At 37.2% G+C, this 23,505-nt stretch overlaps 1 long non-coding RNA gene across 4 annotated transcripts in view; it reads left to right on the forward strand.

Annotated features, from left to right (window-relative positions):
* Positions 1 to 23,505, forward strand: part of LOC125413781 (uncharacterized) — a 39,315-nt gene that overhangs the window by 13,339 nt on the left and 2,471 nt on the right. For 2 of the 4 annotated variants that reach the window (XR_015739059.1, XR_015739060.1), the window contains exons 2-4: positions 4,181 to 4,266; positions 14,264 to 14,423; positions 19,895 to 20,106. This is a non-coding gene — a long non-coding RNA (uncharacterized LOC125413781). The other 2 variants (XR_015739062.1, XR_015739061.1) reach the window with 2 other exon arrangements.

The following is a 23,505-nucleotide window of genomic DNA, read 5'->3' on the forward strand; positions in this document are numbered from 1 at the left end:
AACTTCTATCACGTCTCCATGAAGTGGAAATCATTAACTGAGTTTTAAACTAAATCTCTTTAATTTTATATAAGTAAAGGCACAGAGGGTGTTCTCATACAAATCACAGATTGGATTCTGACATGCAATTGATTATTAGCAGAAAGGCAAACCAGCAGCTATAAAAGTTCATTTATCTTTACCTTGATTCTTTTAGAAAATTTTGTTCCAAAGCAGTTCTAAAAATTTACTGGTCCTTGGATCATCTCATTGCACAAGGAAAAAAAAAATCTCCACAGAGGAACAAAAAAATATCTACCAGCTTGCATCTAGCATTTAACACTTAACAATCCTGGGGACTTAGCTAAGATGCAAAGTGAACACCTACCTACTGAAGAAATCATCATTTTTTTATTGCACTTAGTCATTTTGCAAGAACCATGCCCAGATGTCGCTACAGAGAGGCTAGGGCTATGCTAAGCACACAGGGACGTGCTTGCTCACAGTGGGAAGACTGCTCAGGTCCCATTCTGGTTCTGAAGATCTAGGTCTATAGAAAAAAGTGAGATTATCGAAAAGAAACAAAGGCAGGCAGGTGGCACAGCAGGGGGCCTTGGTTGGGCTCTTCTCTGAGTGGCTATCACTGGCGCCCGCCTAGTTTAGGATGTTCCCTGCCGGCCCGACTGGGCCAGAGTCCACATCTTCCATGTTTCAGCGCGTTTACCCTGACCTTTCTACACAGAGTGAGGGCAAGGGAAGCAACCGAATAGTCACTCTTTTTAACTCGGTAAGCTACAATCACTGTTACCCCGAGAAGGAAATAAGTCCCACTATTGGGCTTAAAGTCAGAAAGGGTGGGCACTAGAACGCTGTGAGGCAGAGGGTAAAGATACTGGAAGGGGGGAGGTATTGGAGCCATTAATTCAGTCGATTTACCACAGAGACCAATTTTCTTCCCTGGCTGAGAACCGCTGGAAATAAACACAACAATAAGCCTGCTGGAGAGGCTGCCAGGCGGCTACCATCCCCCAGGAAAGGTGAGTTTCAGCTCAGACAGGGCCCCTCCGAACGTCAGACTTGCCCTTGCCCTTTCGCCTGGGCCCTTCAACCTTGTTTTTTTTTTTTTTAGAACTGAAGCTTCAAATTGCCTAGGATCAATTCCAAAAAGGAGAATGAATCAGCCCAGAAAGCTGGAGTCCTTCGTCTCACGCTGCTGTTACGGCAGGAAGCACTAGGAGAAAGGGAGATTACCCGTAAAAGAGTGCTACCTTTCTTCCGAGGGATAGAAACAATTCTGGGAATAACGCAGGTCCTTTTAACTGCTGTTAGGGACCTGTTGGTCCCCGATTTGCATACACTGTGGGTCTCTCCTTTCAGTTATAAAAGGACTTGTGCAATCGGAAGTACAGAAAGACAGATGGAGGCAGTTGTGTTTCTGATGCCCAGTAGCAGATGCCAAAAAGCCATCACAGAGATCATGAAATGAACGACTGCTGTCATTCTCTCTATTGCTTTAGTATGTGTGGCTGTGTGCGGTCAAATCACAAACTTGATATAATTTCCACGTGCTTAGGTTGTTTCCACAACCCATATTGATGAATGTTTTTACATTCGCTGTTAGAAAATGTGGCAATAAATCTTACGAGATTAAAAACTGATCTGTGTTGCCACAGCAAAACAAAATGTTAGACTTTCTGCAGATATTTGGACTCCCTCTCTCCTTAATGCATTATGCCATGTCCTTAACAGCTTTGCCTGTAGGAGATGGGCTTTCAGTGTGCATTTAGGCTTGGGGGAAATCATGCTCCCATGTATTAGCTGCTGACTCCTTTAATCCTGTTAGAATTTAATTTCCCTTGATTGAATGCGGTGCTATCACCAGGTGCTGAGTGGTTCTTTCCCATCAGTACGTGTAAATCCGGTTATTCCTTTCCAGACTGTGGATGTTCCAGAGTCTTCTAAGGTCACACGATTCTGAAGGAGCATTTGCTGCCTGACTTATCTAACAGAGAGAGAGAGAGAGAGAGAGAGAGAGAGAGAGAGAGAGAGAGAAAGAAAGAGAGAGAGAGAGAATGTGACTTTAGCATACAGATGCCTTGTTTGTGTCTATGTGTGTGACATGGATTTTGCTGTGGAGAGCTTAAGCAAATATTATCACTTGTGAGTTGCCTCTACATTAACTAACAAGTCCAAATACTTCTTTAAAAACCTTAAAGTGAGTTCTTCAATAATTGACAAGGTGCTACCCCATACTGATTAACAGGGTGTTCAATTCTTCCAATTTTATGGCATAACCATGTCCTCTCAGTTATGTGACCTGAATTCACATCCAAGCTTGTCCCAGAAAAACTCCTTCGAGCAGTTATCAGAGTTATAAGGAAGCCGATAGATAGCAGTGAGGTCTTTGATACTCTGAGCATCCTCTTTCAGGTCTGTACCTACCTGCTCTGGGTCCAGTCAGTTTTATTCCCCATTAGCACCTCTTATTATTATGGGTTTCTGAAGGTTAAGAGGAAACTATTGTATAACTTGATATGTTTGTGATATCACATATTAATTATAATAAATCTGCTTTTCCAATACCAATCAGGAAGCAGCTCTCTAAACTCACAGCCCTTTAAAGCATCCATTGAACTATTTCTCTGGCCTCAATTTGGTTGCTAAATGCGGTCCAGGCATTTTTTGGCATGCTGTGATTTAAAGATAATTAAGATGGTTTGTCACGAAGCAATGTGAGCTTACTCTCAGGATTTTTTCAAGGTTCTCAGGTTTAGAAGCATTTAGGTCAGAATTATATATAACAATAAATGGGCCCAGTGGCAATGTGCAGATCTCAGCCCCTATCTGGATGGTGTATGCGTGAGGGGAGGGGGCAGTTTCATTACAATCACTTTTCTTTCCATGCTGGAATGTTATCTACTGCTCTGACAATTCCTGACTCTTTAGCCAGTCAGATTATTTTCATGTTACCTGTCAGTACTAACACACACTTAAATTAAGACATCTTGGAGTTCTGGACTCAGTTTGACACCTCTCATATCCACCAGCAGCTGGCAGGCCACCCCACATTGCCAGCTGCAGCTCCGCTTGCCTGGTCCTGGTTGGATTGTGTCCTATCTGCCATTGCACCAAAGGTGCTTGTCATGTATTAACCATAAAGCTAATATTTAACTCCTGGTTGAAGTGAGGTAATATAGTTCCCAGGAAATAATTAAAAGAGGCCACCAGTGCCCAGTGCCTGCCGATGGAAGATGGACATGGTGGATGAGGGAGAGATTACCCTATCCCAAGTCTAGTTCTTTGTCGTATTTAGGATTTATTATTCAGAGAAACTGCAGGAGTTTACAGATAGAAGAATAGCTCTGGGAAGTGTCTACTTGCTAAAGAAATGTGAATGTGTAATGGAAATCCACAATGGAGAAGTTAAGCCTTAGTGGATACGAATAGGCTCTTCTGTCTCACGTCTTATTTGCTCAGAAGAGAGCTTCTCACAGGAGGAAGTGATCGGGAGCCCACCACCTGGCCCAGACATAGTACTCTAATTAACTCTCACCTGGAAACTTGATCTTCCAAGGAGAATATCCCCACTAGAATCTATCTCTTAACGCTTCTTCCTCAGCCTACCACACACACGTCAACACCCAAACTCCATTGTGCTTTCTCAGCTCTCTGTAAGATTCAGCCATCTTGCCTTTCCTTTTAGAGTCCTAGTCTGAATGTAGCTTTTGTGTTTCTGAAATTTAATAGTTTTCCAATTTATCTGTCAATTTGTTTCATAGACCAAAATGATTACACTCATGGAAGGAAAAGTACGAATTTAAAATTCCATGCTCGTCACTGTTGGGGAAGAAAAATTTTCTTTCACTCTCTTAATCTCTTGGCTAGAAGAGATCCTTTGAGGCAGACGTATTAACAAGAAAAATAAAACCAACAGAAATTTATCAACATGCATACTTCATAGATCCATCACAGATAGATGTATAGGGAATGGCCAGTTCCCATAGACACGCCTAAAAAAATCCCAGCTTCTACAGTACCTTCAGGAAAGACGAGTAAATTATAGAGTGGCAGTGAGGTATAGTTGATAAGCACAGGGAAATAAGAAGGGCAGAGTGCACAGCGGGTGCACAGCAATGCAGTTCTTCTATCAGCCTTACCAACTGTGCGTTCCACTTCTTTCTATTTTCCTGTGCCCATCTAGGCTCCTCCTTGTTGCTCTAAGAATTTACAGTAAAGAAACAAGACCAGCTACAGTCAATTGAGACCAACGTGCCCATGATTCTGCAGGTAACCTGTATCTATACTCATATAATTAACCCCAATTAAATCTATTGGTCTAGCAAACGAAATTACATGATTTTTTTTTCCTTTCTCTACTGTTGATACTATTGGGGTGAGTAGAAGTGTGTACTTTCTTAGAGCAGTTCACTAAACGGAGGGTCACAGTGGCTTTAAGGGGTCAACTTTGTTTTTCCAAATTTTGCTGATTCCTCTGATTATTAGTCCTCAATCTAGGTTCAAACGCCTACTTGTTTTAGAAGGAGATGACTGTAGTTAGGAGATAGACAGACAGACAGACAGTCAGCTAGAACTTTATGTAGGAATATGAATTTGCTTATAGTCTTAGCCAAAACTGGGGAAGTAGAAATTCCTTGTTGGCTATTGTCCTACTCATAAAAATGAACCCAGAAGATGGAATAGAAGTAAGTCCTTATGTGTGTGCAGATGTACGTGTGAGTCTGTTACCTGCACTGGGGAATAGCTTCCCTCTTCTGAGATGAGCCTTTGCACTGGGGCTAGGAACCTCTGCTCTTGAATTGGAGAATTTTTACTCCCAGCATGACATTTTCTATGGGGATTTTAAACTCTAGACCCTGGTACAGAATTTGTATAACAGGTACTCAGAACTGCCTTTGCTAAAAGGTATTCCTCCTCAGCCTCACAAGGTAGCCAAAAGCAGGATAAATGTCTGTAATCTCTGCCTTTATTTTTCATACTTCTTTTTTTGAAGGATGAGACTCCTGTTTAACTATGCACATAAGCACACCAACATTTTGAAAATGAATTTTGCTTATTTTTATTTTATGTGTATGAGGGTTTTTCTCACCTGTATGTCCATGAACTATGTGCCTGTATTGCCTGAGGAGGCCAGATAAAGACATTGGATACCTCTGGCCCTCTGGAAAAGGAGTTACAGACATTGTTAGCTTCTATGTGGGTGCTGGGAATCAAACTTGGCTCCTCTGAAAGTGCAAGCAGTGCTCTTAACTACTGAGCCATGTCTCCAGCCACATATAAGTGCATTGAATTTTCAAAGACCCATCTGAAAGCCAATGATACCTAATCTATGTTTCCTATGCTCAAGATGGAAGAACAAAGGTAAGAGCAACTGAAATATTTTACTGTCAACATTTAGCGTTTTACTCCACACCCCATAATAGTCACCAGAAAGTCTCTAGTCATTGTCCTAAAACTTCAGTTGGCTTACATTTCAGAAAGATAATAGCACATAGACAAATTGCTCAGGATGAGACCACCCCCAAGAAAGATGAATTTTCTTGAGAGTGTGGTGTGAATTCTTATTGGTTTTAAAAATAAAGACCCATCCTGACCAGCAAGGGGCACCGACTTCTAGCAGACAGCCATCAGAGGGGTGAGTTTGCTTCTGGCCCGCAGCAGGAGCCTGGCGAGGAAGAGTTCAGACCTTCCCAACTAGTCTCCCAAATCACCCTGCAGTGGTGGCTCCACCCTGCTAAGCTCTCCTGCCTGCCATCCCAGCTTCCATCCAGGTACACCTTCCTTTATTTCTCCCTTCCCCCTGGGGCCATAAAATTTCCCCAGCTCAGCGGCCTTGTGCACTGGGCCTGGGCTGTAGGAGCATCCCTGCAGGAGGCAGTTCCTGTGTTTTAAAAGCCTGCCTGAGGACAGGTGGGCCCTGTGTCAGCTCAGCGACATTCCTGACCAGTAAGGGTCACTGACTTCAAGCAGACAGCCATCGGAGGGGGGCCATAAAATTTCCCCAGCTCAACTGCCTTGCGCACTGGGCCTGGGCTATAGGCGCAACCTGGAAGGAGGGAGTGCCTGTGTTTCAATAGCCTGCCTGAGGAAAGGTAGGCCTTCTGTCAGTGAAGTCCCTGCCCAGCAAGGGAAACTGACCCGGTACCAGAGGATCCAATAGAGAGCATTTGAAGGAAGAGATGGGCAGACGCCAAGGCAAGAACTCCTCCAACAATCTGAAAAACAGCATGAAAACACCAGATCCCAACGACCCTACAACAGAAGGACTTGAACACCTTAATCCAGAAGAAGTGGAAAAAAGTGCCATTATGAAAGCAATAGAGTCCCTTAAACAGGATATGAATAACTCCCTTAAAGAATTGGATGAGAAGTATAACAAAAAGTTTGAAGAAATGAGTAGAGAAATGGATGAGAAGTGTAACAAAAAGTTTGAAGAAATGAGTAAATCTGTGAATGATACCCTGGGAAACCAAGAAAAAACAATCAAACAGGTAAAGGAAACAGTTCAAGAATTGAAAACTGAAATGGAGGCAATGAAGAAAACACAAACCGAGAACTGGCTGGATATGGAAAACCTAGGTAAACGAACGGAGACTACAGAACCAAGCATAACCAATAGAATGACAGAGATAGAAGAATGAATCTCAGATTCAGAAGATACCATAGAGAAAATAAACGCTCTGATCAAAGAAAACGGCAAATCACATATACAGAATTGTATATGTGACTCCTCAGTGAAAATACTGACTGAAGTGAGACCTTGGGAGATGACAAAGATGACCATGTCCTTCAGATACAGAAGGATAAGTGGGAAAGTCGAAGTTCAGATGGGTGCATTAGTCTTTCCAACCAGTTTGATGCCATGGTTAGAACACAGAATAGTACAGTTTCTCACATTCCTGGTTTTGGTGATTTATGGATTTTATCCTCTGAAAATCTCATAAGCTTATAACCCACACATGTGAGTTATGAAGTGGTATAAAGAATAATGAAATTCATTAACCTTTGGCTCAACAGACTAAGAAGTAAAAGAAGGGCCACAAAGCACCGGGATAGAGACGGGAAACTGGAGCAGTACTGTCAATAAGAGCTAATCAGAGAATGTAATAAAAATATTTATTCAAAACTAAAACACATTCAGTGTATAGACTATAAAAATCTTACCATATCTGACAGAAAGTAGAAAATGGAACAATTCTGATGGATAGCAGAGATCTAGAATAAAATAATTTTCAACAATGAAAACTCCACACCCCAGAGTGACTCTTCTGTGATTTTTTTATCTAAAGTCTAGAAAAATAATCAGATTAATCTTACACACAATATCACAAATAATTCACAGAGAAGAAATTTATTTGCCCTCTTTTTTTTCTTTAATCCTTGGCATTAAATCCTAATGAAAACAATAAAGAAAGGGAAATTATAGATCAATTTCTGTCATGAACATTGGTGCAAACATATACCAATAATAATTTAAACCAAGTTTTATACAAAAAGAATAGTGACACATCTTGATAAAGTGGGGGATGTTTCAAGAATCTATGGGTGATGCATTTTAAAAGTTGAAGCAATATAATTTCCATAGAGAAAGAGCAAAGAACAAGGAGTCTCAAAAGATGCTGAGAGAGCACTTGGCAAAACTCAATATTCATATTAAAACTCATAGACAGCTAGAATAGAAGGGAACATTTTAATCTAATGGTGCCTGGGCAATCTTCTCCTGTGATATTGGGAAAGACACCTGCTATCATAACTTCTAATCATCATTGCACTGGGAAGTCTGGCCAGTGCGGTAGCAAAAAAACATGTTGGCTTTTAAAAGGGAACAGATTAGAAGAAAGAAATAAAACTCATAATTTGTAAATATTGTTTTTTCAGAAAATATAAAATTAATAACTTGATATAACAAGCCTACTGGATGCTATAGAGAATGATTTCTTCATTGATATCTTTTGTTTAAATATTAATGATCCTCAATAATTCCCAACACATATTTCTCCCCATAGTGGAGATCTTAATTGAACTTTTCTGAATATCGTTTATACTTCCTATATGCTTAAAATTTATTGAACATATACATAAAATATTTGTTATTCAAAAACATACATAAATTTTTGTTATTCAAAAGTATAGGTTCTTTGTTTTCAACAAATTCTTCATAAGCACTGATATTTGAACACTTTGAAGGGAGATATTTGTAACAGCTAGGTTAGTTAGGGACCTGAAGCTCAAAAGGCTGAGACAGGAGTGTTGTTTAAGCGTAAGAGTTTGTCATCTTCCTAGTCAACATAATGAGACTCTGTCACAAAGAAAAGAAACAGATAAGTAAATAAGTAGGTACTGTGTATAATGGCATGAAAAGAACATGCCTATTAAAATCTAGAGAAAGATTCTCAAAACATCTTCATCATCTGAACAGGATTCGAATTGCTCAGGAACTAATAGCAACAGGTGACAGAATTGCATGAACTGAAAAGCTTCTGTACAGTGAAGGAAATAATCAGAGACAACCTTCAGAATGGGAGAAAATCTTTGTCAACTATGTCTGAGTGCAGATTAATAACTAAAATATGATTGAAAGACATTTAAAAACACCTCACAGAAAACCAAACCCATCTAGCCAATAAGTGAGAAAGCAAATTGAACAAATGACCTTCATCCATCCATGATTGTGGAAGCAGTCCTAATTATAAACTCAGTGGGTCACACACAAACAAGTAAGGAAGTAGTACTAGCTGAAAAGCAGGTTTTAAATGGAAAAAAGAGGGGGACAAGAGAAAGTAATAGAGTGTGACTAATAAAAAATGCATTCTGTATATTTATGTAATTGTTATTAAGTTAAAAGCAAATAATATTAAAGAGTGGATGATAAAAAAGTAGAAACACAAGTGGCCAATAAATATTTGAAAGACATCGTCAGTGCCATTGCACATTAGAGAATACAGATTAAAACCACACTGAGTTCCAACTTACCCCAATCAAAATGACTAAATCAGGAAAAGAAAACAATTATAAATGTTAATGAGGGTGAGGAGAAGAAGAATGATTATATGTTGCTGAAGGCAGTGCAACCTTTGTGAAAATAATCAGTATTGACATTCCCAAAACATTAAACATGGAATTACCATTGTCCTTCTACTACTCTGATATATAAAGGACCCTAGGTCAGTACATCCCTGGAAACAGCCTGGATGTCTGTTAACAGATGAATGGATAAAGGAAACATGGTATATATAGAAAATGGAGTATTACTTAGCCAAAAAAGGATAAAATTGTACCATAATTTTAAAAATGAATGTACCTGGAGATTATCATGTCAAACAAAATAAGTCACTCAGACAAATATTATATATTTAGATGATTTCTCTCTTATGTGTGATCTATATTAAAATATAGCTGTGAAATACATACATACATACACATGAAAGTAGAAAGAAAATGTGCATTGGAGATAGGAGTAGGAAACAATAGGTTTATATGACATGAAAACAGAAGGTACACTACTTAGGAACAAGACAGAGACCCACAGAAGTGAGGAGGGACAAAGGGGAGGGATGAGAGAGCCAAATGTATCGAAAAGTTCATGATATATGTGGCACAAAATGTCATAAAATCCATTGTTTTGTACACTCATTTGAAAATTTCCTTAGTACAATAAAGACTCTTAAGGAAATGTTCAACATCCTTTGCCATCAGAGAAATGCAAATCAAAACAACTCTAAGATTCCATCTTACACCTATCAGAATGCCAAAAGCACTGACGACAGTTTATGCTGGAGAGGATATGGGGTAAGAAAAACACTCCTCCATTGCTGGTGGTAGTGCAAACTTGTATAGCCGCTTTGGTCATTAGTAAGACAATTTCTCAGAAAATTAAGAAGCAATCTACCTCAAGACCCAACATTACCACTTTTGGGTATATATCCAAAGGATGCTTGAAGCATGATTAATAAAAACTAAGAGAGAGAAATTGGGGTTCAACTTGAATATCCAAAAAGCAAAGCAGCCACCCCCTGGTTCTTACCTTGACCTCAGTCTGAAAATGGTAATCCTACCTTCATGAATCTCAGAATGAGACTAACTGTGAGCTGTCTCTTGCAGTTTTATATTCCTCCCTAGGGCTAGGATTAAAGGCATGCACCACTGGGATTAAAGGCATGTACCACTCAGTTTCTATGGCAACTAGTGTGGCTACTGGGATTAAAGGTGTGTGTTACCTCTGCCTGGTCTGAAAGGCTGACCAGTGGGGGTGTTTTATAATCTGATCTTCAGGCAAGTTTTATTTATTAAATTACAAATGAAATGTCACTACAGATGCTCAATCATACCACAAAGACATGTGCTCAACTATGCACATTCTTATAGCAGTATTATTCATAATAGTCAAAACCTGGAAACAACCTAGATGCCCCTAAACCAAGAATGGATAAAGAAATGTAACATGTTTATACAATGGAGTAGTACTACACAATGGTAAAAAAAAAAATGACATCTTAAAATTTGCAGGCAAATCAATGGATCTAGAAAAAAACATATTGAGCGAGGTAACTCAGACCCAGAAAGAAAAATAAAATATGTACTCTCTCATAATTGGCTTTTAGACATAAAGCAAAGAAAAAGATAAAACCAATCTACAGTATACAAACCCAGAGAATCTAGACAACAAAGAGGACCCTAAGAAAGACATACATGAATCAACAAAAGAAGGATAACAAGACAAGATCATGGAGGAGGGGAGGAGGGGAGAAGGGAGGAAGGGAGGGAAGGGGAGAAAAATGTAAAAGTCAATAAAACAATAAAATATTTCATTGGTACAAATCTGTTAAGCTGAAATTCTTTTTAAAACTAAATGAATTATTTTTAAAAGATAAGTCACAATTTTGTTATATTCAGAGACTTGCGGTTTATTAGGAGATTATTATCCTGACATTAACATGTGAGTTCAACCCAATATGCTTAAATCTGTCAGAGTGTTTTGTTTTGGAATTGATCAAGACTATAATACAATTATATAAGAATGGGAGAGTGTTTGGAAGGCACAGTCGACCAAAGAGTTGAGAATCAACCTGGACATGCAGTAGTACTCTTCTGGTTATCAAGAGAAAACATCAAGAAGTCAGAGTAGGATAGCCCAGAGAACAGATAAATGGGCCAGTCCAACAGAAGTTAAAATTAAGATATAACTCTTAGGACTTATGACTAAAGTGCCATTGTAGACTAGTGTGTAAAGGTTTTTTTCTGTTTGTATTGAGTCAATTAAAAATGAGTCAAAAATATTTGTTTAATTATTATATTAAGCTAATTAAATTTCCATATGAAAAAAATATCATTTTTTTCTCTCTAACATCTAAAGAAAATATTCCATGAACTGGTCGCAGTCATAGGACAAAATACAAATAGTAGACTAACAAAGATTCTAGGAGGTGTTTTGAGAGGATATATCCATCTGACTGTGTAGAAAATGCACTTAAACGCAATGCACTAACCATAAAGAGAATGTTCCTGAGGCAGATCTGAGAGAAGGATTCAAACAATATATGCAGTCATGCATACACTTACATACATATTATGCATGGATTCATTAAAATTAGAAATGTCATTGTCAAAATATAAACAAGGGAATGAAATAGTAAGTAAGAGAGAGAGTAAACATATTTGCAAAAAAAATTATAATGGCTTAAATCAACAATGCACTTTGATATGTTACAAAGGCTATTAACATCTAATAATAAAAAATATATAAGCTGAGGTACAGATCAGGGATTGGGCCGTTAGAGTGGTTACCTTTCATGCACAGGCCCTCAGTACATGTCTTTATGAGTCATTTTAAAACCATGCCCACTTAGTAATATGTCCATAGAGTAATAGTAGTAGGTTTTCACCTACAGTCTATGACCCATCTACCACAAATTCTTGTCTCTGACAGGGTGCTATGTATAGGTTCCATCTTGTGGAGTAGACAGACCTTAAATCCAATCAAAGAGTGTTGGGTGACTATTTTAAAATATTTATTTTCATTTTATGTATATGGATATTTTACATATATATATATGTGTCATAGATTAGTACATCTGTCAACTCCATTATTGTTTAAGTTTTAAGTCTGTCTTCTTATCTCCTGAACAGTGGAATATGCAATAGTTTTCTCTAATTATTCACATTGTGAGAAGATTCACTTAGCACTTAACCTGGCACATATAGTTGATCAATATGTGTGATGTTTTATTTTTCTAACACTTCATGAATTGCTGTCAACTGCTGATGTTAACAAGAACTTTACCAAGGATGAACTCTACATCCAGAGTATCCTCCCACCATTATAACAACATCCAAATGAAAATGACATTCATGACTACTTATATGTCTTGGCAGGCATTGATTTGTGCATTGTGTGATTTGTGCATTGTGCATTTAAAATATTCTTACGCTTTTGGGCTTACTTAGTAACTCAGATTACAATATACAATGCATGTATTTCATCCTTCTCTGGCGATAAGAATAGTGTCCACAAAAACCATGGTTGGATGAAATGGTTTATTTGTAACTGCTGGTGACATTTGGGAACAAAATATTGACGAGCCCAATTTCTAATGTTCATTATGGTTTCTTCAATAATAATGTGTAAATCCGAAAAACAACCTTATGGCAGTGTGTGGATAAAGGACTATGCTCTCTGATGTATTATGTCCACTTTCTGATCATATATCGCCAGTGGTTGCACTTAATCTCTCTATATTCTGATCCAAGACAAATCTCATACATCTTACCAAATTATCCTGTTGGTCAATTCTGCTTTCAAATTGTATTTTAATCCTTCTCAAAATTTGTAAAGCAGCATTATCTGCCTTCTGTTTCAATTTCTTATACCACTGTCATTCGGCTTTTGCCTTTGACATGCCTGCAGTGGGTCTGGATTAAGGAACAGAATGATTTGTCCAGGTTCTCCAAGCCTACTCTTGGTAATTGTAAAACTATTATGTTCTTTTCCCCTGTGAAGGAAACAAAATGTCTATTGTCGTTCAAGTGGCATATAAAACCACATAAGTACATGAAAAATTAAACTGTACTACTCCTAATCACAAACCTCTATTTCTTAGTTATAGTATCAATGCTTTGTGTATTCAATACAATATAGTTGAAGTGAACTAAAGGTAAAATTTTCCTTGCATAGAAAATCATTACCTCTCCCCACACAGCAAGTATTATTCATGCAACTTTATGATCATGACTCATGTCCTATAAGGCCACGGGGACCACTGTGGCTAAATCCATCAGCTTGGTGAGCAGTTGTTCAGAAATTACTGCTCCCTTTTCTACCTCAAAATGCCCTTGGCTATGTTCCAGGGTTTTCCATAATCCTGTATCATAGGTACTCAGCCATGTCATGTTCTTGCACCCTGGCTGCCTCCTTTTTTCCATTTAGAAATGTTCCTTTTGGGCATAATTTTTCAAAAATAACACATATTCAAACATTAGCCATGTTTTTGATGAATAGGATATGTAGATATCTAAAACACTTACGTTATATCTTTCATCCAAGTAGAAGCACAGGCCCTGTTTGTCTCTTGACAATAAACAACAGTCAGGCCATAGTTTTTAAGCAGAATTTTCAGAAACTAATGTACAAGATCACCCCAGATATAAATTCAACAGCAAAAATGCAAGCACAGCTCCACTTAAAATGTAAATTTACTTGTATTACAGTCTACACACATCAAGACTGTCCAAACTCTGGGGTAAAAGTCAATAAACAAAAATAGATTTTTGAAGGAATGAGGATCTTCATATGCATTTCTTTAAAATGTTGTTCAATAATTTTTAGTGGTTCTTTAAAATGAATGTATACATCTCAATTACCAGACCTACGATCATCACATAATAAGAAAATAGAATGAGTGACTTTTGTATTGCATGCTATATAATGTAATTACAAGCTTCTTAAGGAGAGGGTCTTACTCTGTGTTCCCTAAACAGTCATTAAATGTGGTCCCATAGAAGCATGGAAGAGTTTGAGAATGATGCTCTTAGAAGACAACTACATTATGAAATAATAAATATTTTTGGTTTTAATTAGCCAAAGTTTCAGTCATTTCCTAAGATATCACCATACTTTCCAGAGTTAAATGAAGTACAATACACTCCAAATTTATGGTTTGTCTCTTTCTTATAAATGGGAACCATTTAAATAGACTCTGACTTGGTATGGCAATGCTCAGGTGGGAGGGTTTTAAATTAGTGGTAATAAAGTTCTGTTTCCTCTTCCTAGAAAATAACAAACTGGAGATGTTGACACAGTGGCTGAAGCCTCTGCCTCGGTCATGTGTGAGAACTATGTCCTGGGAGCACAGCACTTTACTGACTCCAGAGAAATTCAAGGCCAAGACACAGAAGAGTAGGGAGCCTGCTTGCCTTTCTACCCCTCACAGGTTAGTGTTTTTTCCAAAGCAAGCAGACTTATAAGATTCTTTATGCAATTGCATGATCACTGATATTTTTCAAATCATCTTTACATTTACAAGAAAAGTCTGAAAAATAAAATATCAAACAAGACTATGAACTTGTATAAAAGGAAAGAAGATGAGAAATCTAAGACCATGTTTGTAATACAACTACTTAAAGAAACAGATATCCGTAAGTGACTTTCTCTCCATGGGCACATGCCTCATGGTATGATCATAATTTCTGGATTTTCTACAGGACCAGGAATTCAGAGATGGCAGTGCTGAGTCCTGTTCATCTCAAGTCTAGAGGTCAGTGACTTTTTTTTTAATGTATAGGATCAGACAATAAATACTTTCAAATAAACCCAGACAGTCTCCACAGACATTCTCTATGTCACCTGTAGTACAAAAGCATTCAGAGAATAGTAGATGGGACAGATGTGGCTGTTGCAATAAACTATTTTTTAAATGGTTGGTACTTTAGATAAGTCCTATAAGTCATAGTTTTCTGATCCTTACCAAAAGCCTTCTCAGTCATATCTGTAAAGGCTATTTAGTTAGAAATATAATTATCCCTATTATATAAAATTCTGATATTAGCAATAACTCTTGGATCTCAATGTTCTAAGTAGTTCCTTATAAAAGTAAAGTCATTGATAATTTTATCTCATCTATGTTTATTAGTATTGCCAAGGAGAATGTCTTAGAATATTCAATTTAAAGCATACATTGTTAATTTTTTCATTTTTATTACTGATTGAACATCGGTTATCTGAAGAGATTGAGAACAGAAGTGCTACATTTTAGAATTTTTCAAACACTAAAATATTGCTTATATATAATGAACTATCTTGATAATGAAACAAATATAAATATAAAATTAATTTATGCTTCATGTATACTTTATGTATCCTGGAGGTGAATTTTACAGAATACCTATAAAAATTTTGCGTCAAAAGAGTTTCTTAGGAAAAAATATGTATGGTATTTTACCAGCCCACAGAATACTCTGGATTCTGAAGCATTTTGGTTTCAGGTTTTCAGATTAAGGATACTCAATCTGTAACACTATATTTTTGAATTTTTAAAGAACATTCCTTTTACACTCTTTCCCAAATACAAGCATAATATTTATTAACATTATCAGTTTAAATGATTGTCACTTAAACTCTAAGCATGATAGATGTACTATGAACACTTGTGACTTAAATTATAAAATTATAAATTTATTAATTATACAAATGGTCATGTGCCATTTTAGTTCACTGAACAGCTGGCTCTAGAAAGGAGTTTGCTCCTCACAAATGCCATTTTAAACCCAAGCATCTTGTCTCAGGCTCCCCCAAGACTCCTTGCTTGGGGATGGGCTGGTTCCCCTGACTATGTGACAGGTAGGAGAGAACAGGTAAACAGCAGAAGAGTGAAAACAATGTGTTCTTAAAAACAACTGAACAGTAAGCCATTTTAATCATAGCTTACCAATATTTATCCCATAATATAATAAAAATTATTACAGTGAGAAAGAAAAGCTCAATCAGGCACCAGCTGACAGCCTCAGCAAACTCAATCAGTTTCTGTTGGAGGTTTTGAATGCCTGATTTGATAGTATTTTGCCATCTCTCTCTCTATCTCTCTATCTCTCATCTATCTATCTATCTATCTATCTATCTATCTATCTATCTATCTATCTATCTGTCATCTACCTATTTATATATTCCTTACTATTTCCCTTTTCCTCAGCTTTATATATTTAGTAAACTTCACTCGCACATAATCAAACCATAAATATAGTAGATCATTGTCCAGACCTTACAAAACGACACTAAAATCCCTTTCCACATCAGTATTTTTATTGACTTTAAAAGTATGTTTTTTAGGGCTATATCTATATATTAGTACTCCATGGTTCATGAATCTTTATGAATTTTTTATATATTCAAGATCTATGATTCTAAATTCTCCAATGCTTCTCTTAATCAAACACAGTAAAGAGGAATCATTCTTCATTGTAAGTTTTATAAAACCCAAGTAATTCTATGAATAATTTTTTTTTGCCCTCTGACTTTCCAAAAGTACTAGATAATTGTTCAGGCAATTTTCTCTTTAAAATATTATCATGTTGCCTTCAAATATTCTCTCAGTGAAGCACTTAATGGGCTGACCTTTCTGCACAAATCACACTAGGTTGCCACATGTATACACAAGAATCATGCTTCATAGTTGCCAAGGTGATTTTCCATGCAAAGACTTCCTATGTCTGGACTCTGTTGGCAAGACCTGGTACACAGCTATACACATCCTACTAATATGGGGAATGTTGTTTTTTTCCAAAAAAAAAATTCAAAATTTCTCTTTAATTACTGCATTTCACAACAGGAATCTTTTTGAGCATTTTCTGTAAATTAAATTCTGTATAATTTATAATGGTGAATTTACAGCAAAAACTGAATGTAAATTGTTAAAAGCAATAAACTGCATTTAGAAGACAGTTTTAATAGTGTATCTCTATTAAAATGTGAAGAAATCATTCACATAACTTTGAAACTTTCAAGAGCCTCCTACGTCCTAATTTTCAAAGTAAAATTTACCTGTAATGTATTATATGATAGTACATCACGTTTGTATTCCCTACACATTGCTTTAAAATGATAATAGTTTGTGTTACTAATGAATAAAAACATCATTACCCAAAATGGTGATACTTAAATACTGAGATAAAGCCTGGAAATATCCCACAAGTTGCTGTCCTGCTTTACCGGTCACCCAGACAGGCAGATTAACTATGACTAATATATGCAGCAGTCTGATCATTAGTATCTATTTGTAAACACGTGGTATTATTGGCTACTTATGATAATTAGTCGCCCAGAAACACAGTAGTTTGAAACAAACAGCAAAAAGCTCATAATTTTATGGGGATCTGGGTATTTCCTGGTCATTAAGCAGGGCTAGCTGACCTTGACTGGGCTCTCCCCCAGGATTCTACAGTCAATTGAAGTGTAGTTGACGACTCATTGCCTTTGGTCTCCTCAGCGTGAGTCACGAGTCTCTTTTGCACTAGATTTCTGAGATTCCATCAAGCCAGTCCAGAATTTCTCTCATTTATCAGAACTTTTGAGACAAAACCCAGTAGTTATAAAAGAGTTGGACTCAGCTACTCATCAGCAATATTCCAACTATAAATAAGAGTACTGGGGAATAGCAGTGGGAGGAGATTTATTCATTGTGACACAAGTTGGGGAAACAGGTAAAGTGGCCCAATAACCCCAATCATTGTTAGGGTACCAACATGAGGTCGAGGTTTAGATAGAAGGCAAGAGGCTATTTGTAACTAGAGTCCTAGGTAAGATGTGTTCCAAACTATCACTGGACCATTATTTTCTTGGCTTGTCCTGTACAGTGGTCACTCTGGGAAAAAAAAAAACCTGTTAATTGTGTTAATTGTTCATTTACTAATTGCTAAGGGTGTAGCATTTCCATCACGAATAATTTTCTTCATTGGAGAGGGTAGATAATCTATCCTGTGAAGTTCTGTTCTTCCTGGAATTTAATGTGACCCAAGATGAAAGGTTATACATACTAAGTTATCTCTGTGCCTTCACTGAAAGCACAAGAGACTGACAGACACAGCATGAGGGCAGGATGCCAGGCTTTCATCCTGGATCCAGGTGAGAAACAAACACTTTTCAGCAAAAACACCTTCTAAGTGCCTGTTTTCACTCTCCCTGGTGTGGGTTTCACAGAAATAGCTGAACTGCCAAGGCCTCTTGCTATGTGGTTGTAGAATTGGCCTCAGCATCATCTTTGCAAAATTCTTTCGGTCAAAACAAAAGAAAACTGGTGTTGATTTAAGGAGTGGGAAAACAGAGTCCACCTTAGGACCTCCATAAATTTGAAGTAACAAATTATGAACAGTTGCTTTAGCCATGCTATACAATGTTTATAGGCATGTATGCATATTTTAAATATTTATTTATAAATTTTATTCTTAGATCTTCCACAAAAGGTAATGCTACTTTTTATGTATCATAAGCTGCTCCAATGACAAGCTTTCAAGCAGACGACTTTGGATACTAGGAAAGCATTTCCCAAATTGGCCTGTTTCAAAAGAAATTGGAGGACATGATTTGTAGTTTATTGTGGCTACGTGGAGTAAGAGAGGGAAAGGATGCTGGATGTATGTGACATCTGAAAGAATGTTTTTAAATGTAAAAACACAGAAAATATATTTCCAGAATCTACATATTAGAAAGTGAGAGCCAGGGACAGTGAACAGCAGACCTAGGACATACCCAGCCAGCTGCCTAGAGGGTGTCTAGTCCAGTACATAGAGACAAAGAGCAAAAAATGAAAACAGTTGTTTCCCAGACTAAAGGAGTAAGAAATTAGTTATGGGAGAGCTGTCTGGTTAGCACTCCAAGGATAAAGAGCTAAATATACAGAGAACTTGAGAAGAAGCAGGATGTTTCATATTTGCTGAGTTTTCAATGAACTCAAATTGGGAATGAAGCAACATCCAGAGATGAAAACATAATGTGTGAGAAGGGAAAAAAATCACACCGACCAGAATTAGAGAAAATTTTATATGCAAGAGAATAACAAGTTAACTCTGGATACAGAGCAACTGGAATAAAGGAAATAGACAAAAGAAGAAGAAAAACAATGACAGAAGCAATATTAGTAAAGTGGGGACATCCTCAAGTAGTCAGATTCATATTTGAGGGAAGTAGCCAGAGTGAACAAAGGGTAGATGGATTAAAAGTATTCAAGTCATATATCTGAACACACATAAGGATTTCACACCCAAATGGTGATTACATGTGATGTATTATAACAAATTACTCTAAGTCAGAGGTAGAAATAAAAGAGGATAAAGGATAAAAAGATATAACATCTAAAAGAAAACTGGTAAGGACGATACCAAGATGCATAAAAAGGAACTCTTTGTAACAGACCTCATACTGGTTTAACACTGGAAAAATCAATGCTTGCACCCATATTAGAAAGTTAGGAAAACAGAAAGAAATTTGCAGATACCCATATTCCATTCCTGATAAGTGTTATCTAAAGTACATCTACAAATAGCCTACAACTAGCCTCTCACTTTATGGCTAAAGACCAAAGGTTGTCCCTTTTAGGTTAGAAGAAGCACACCTATATGCTCTCCCTATTCACATCCAAAATTATATTTAGAAAAGCTTATGAGAGCTCCAAAAATACAATAAAAAGAGATTTTCAAAATTTCAGGATACAAAATCAATGTCCCAACAAGATGAGTGTGAAAGTGGAGATACCAAAAGATACAATGATGTTTTGGAAATAATAGTTGTGTTTATTATCTTGATGTAGATAACAATTTATGAACTTATGCAAAAATATCAAATTAAAATATTAAATTTCAATAGTTGTTTTCAGTTTCATACCGTATTTTGATCAATCACTTTTTATTTATTAAGAAAACTATATTCGGACATTCCTGACCAGCAAGGGGCAAAAATCTTCTAGCAGACATCCATCGGAGGAGGGGTGAGTTTGCTCCTGGCCTGCGGAAGAAGCCTTGTCAAGGAGGAATTAAGACTTTCCCCGATCCCCTTGAATACCTGGTAACCCTGCAGTGGTGGCTTCACCCTGCGGAGCTCTCCTGCCTCCCATCCCAGCTTTCATCCAGGTACACTTTCCTCTCTTCCTCCCTTCCCCCTGGGGCCATAAGATCTCCCCAGCTCAGCTGCCTTTAGGACTGGGCAGGGCTGTGAGTGCAACCCTGCAGGAGGGAGTGCCTGTGTTTCAATAGTCTGCCTGAGGAAAGGTAGGCATTCTGTCAGTGAAGTCCCTGTACAACAAGAGAACCTGACCCGGTATCAGAAGATCCAATAGAGAGCATTTGAAAGAAGAGATGGGCAGACACCAAGGCAAGAACTCCCCCAACAATCTGAAAAACAACATGAAAACACCAGATCCCAATGACCCTACAATAGAAGCACTTGAATACCTTAATCCAGAAGAAGTGGAAAAAAGTGCCATTATGAAAGCAATAGAGTCCCTTAAACAGGACATGAATAACTCCCTTAAAGAACTGGATGAGAAGTACAACAAAAAGTTTGAAGAAATGAGTAAAGAAATGGATAAGAAGTATAAGAAAAGGTTTGAAGAGATGAGTAAATCCATGAATGATACACTGGGAAACCAAGAAAAAACAATCAAACAGGTAAAGGAAACAGTTCAAGAATTGAAAACTGAAATGGTGTCAATGAAGAAAACACAAATCGAGGGACGGCTGGATATGGAAAGTCTAGGTAAACGAACAGAGACTACAGAATCAAGCATAACCAATAGAATACAAGAGATGGAAGAACGAATCTCAGATGCTGAAGATAATAATAAGCATTTATTAGAGAAAATAAATGCTCTGATCAAAGAAAACAGCAAATCCAACAAATTCTCATCACAAAACATTCAAGAAATCTGGGACACAATAAAAAAAATCAAAGAATAATAGGGATTGAAGAAGAAGAACTGCAGATCAAAGGCCCAGAAAATATATTCAACACAATTATAGGAGAAAACTTTCCTAACCTAAAGAACGATATTCCTATAAAGGTTCAAGAAGCATACAGAACACTGAATAGACTGGATCAAAAAAAAATCCCCTTGCCATATAATAATCAAAACACAAAACATACAGATTAAAGAAAGAATATTAAGAGCTGCAAAGGAAAAAGGTCAAGTAACTTATAAATGTAAACCTATCAAACTTACACCGGACTTCTCTATGGAAACCATGAAAGCCATAAGGTCCTGGATAGAGGTACTGCAGAAACTAAGAGACCATGGATGCAAGCCCAGACTACTATACCCAGCCAAGCTATCATTCACTATCAATGGAGAAAACAAAATATTCCAGGATAAAAACAAATTTAAACAACTCGTAGCCACAAATCCAGCCTTACAGAAAGTAATAGAAGGAAAATGGCACCCCAAGGAATCCAACATTCCCAACACTGCCTACAATAACTCAGACATCTAGCGACCCTTCACAAGCACAACTCAAAGAAGGGAAACACACAAACTCTACTAAACAAAATAAAATAAAATAAAATAATAACCGGAATCAACAACCACTGGTCATTAATATCACTTAATATTAATGGAGTCAACTCACCTATAAAAAGGCACAGACTAAGAGATTGGATACGAAAACAGGATCCAACATTCTGCTGTTTACAAGAAACACACCTCAACCACAAAGACAGACATCTACACAGAGTAAAGGGTTGGGAAAAGGTTTTTCAAGCAAATGGACCTAAGAAACAAGCAGGTGTGGCCATTCTAATTTCCAACAAAATTGACTTCAAACTAAAATCAATCAGAAGAGATGGAGATGGACATATCATACTCATAACAGGAACAATTCATCAGGAGGAAGTCTCAATCCTGAATATCTATGTCCCTAATATAAAAGCACACACTTATGTAAAAGAAAACACCAGAAAGCCTAAAAACTCATGGAAGCTGAAGAGTCAACTACTGAATCACCCCTGGGTCAAGGAAGTAATAAAGAAAGAAATTAAAGTCTTCCTTGAATTTAACGAAAATAAAGACACAACATACTCAAACCTATGGGACACAATGAAAGCAGTGCTAAGAGGAAAGTACATAGCACTAAGTGCCCAATTAAAGAAAACAGAGAAAGCACACATTGGAGACTTAAATGCTCACCTGAAAGTTCTGGGAAAAAAAAGAAGCAGACTCACCCAGGAGGAGTAGAAGACTGGAAATAATCAAACTGAGGGATGAAATCAAAAAATAGAAACACAGAGAACAATCCAAAAATCAACGAAACAAAAAGTTGGTTCTTGGAGAAAATCAACAAGATTGACAAACCCCTATCCAAACTAATCAAACAGCAGAGAGAGAACACTCAAATTAATAAGATCAGAAATGAATAGGGGGACATAACAACAGACACAGAGGAAATTCAGAGAATCATTAGATCTTACTACGAAAGCTTATATGCCACAAAGTTGGAAAATGTACAAGAAATGGACTTGTTTTTAGATAAGTACAATTTACCAAAGTTAAATCAAGACCAAGTAAACAATCTAAATAGACCTGTTAGTCGCGAAGAATTAGAAGCTGTTATCAAAAACCTCCCGAACAAGAAAAGCCCAGGGCCAGATGGTTTCAATGCAGAATTTTACCAGAGCTTCCAAGAAGTGCTAATACCTATACTCCTTAATGTATTCCACAATATAGAAACAGAAGAGTCATTGCCAAATTTTTTTTATGAAGCTACAGTTACCCTGATACCAAAACCACATAAAGACACAACCAAGAAAGAGAATTACAGGCCAGTCTCACTCATGAACATCTATGCAAAAATTCTCAATAAAATACTGGCAAACCGAATCCAAGAACACATTAGAAAAATTATCCATTATGATCAAGTAGGCTTCATCCCAGAGATGCAGGGCTGGTTCAACATACGCAAATCTATCAATGTAATCCATCATATAAATAAACTGAAAGAAAAAAACCATATGATCATTTCATTGGATGCTGAAAAAGCATTTGACAAAATTCAACACCCATTTATGATAAAGGTGTTGGAGAGACTGGGGATACAAGGATCACACCTAAATATAATAAAAGCAATATACAGCAAGCCGACAGCTAACATCAAATTGAATGGAGAGAAACTCAAAGCCTTTCCACTAGAATCAGGAACACGAAAAGGCTGTCCACTCTCTCCATACCTCTTCAATATAGTGCTTGAAGTTCTAGCAATAGCAATACAACAACATAAGGGGATCAAGGGGATTCAAATTGGAAAAGATGAAGTTAAACTTTCGTTATTTGCAGATGATATGATAATGTACATAAATGACCCCAAAAACTCTACCAAAGAACTCCTACAGCTGATAAACACCTTTAGTAATGTGGCAGGATACAAGATCAACTCCAAAAAATCAGTGGCCCTGCTATACACAAAGGATAAAAATCAGGAAGGGAAATCAGAGAAACTTCACTTTTCATGATAGCCACAAATAGAATAAAATATCTTGGGATA

Source organism: Myodes glareolus, chromosome 10, assembly GCF_982192425.1.
Source record: "Myodes glareolus chromosome 10, mMyoGla1.1, whole genome shotgun sequence".
NCBI lineage: Eukaryota > Metazoa > Chordata > Mammalia > Rodentia > Cricetidae > Myodes > Myodes glareolus.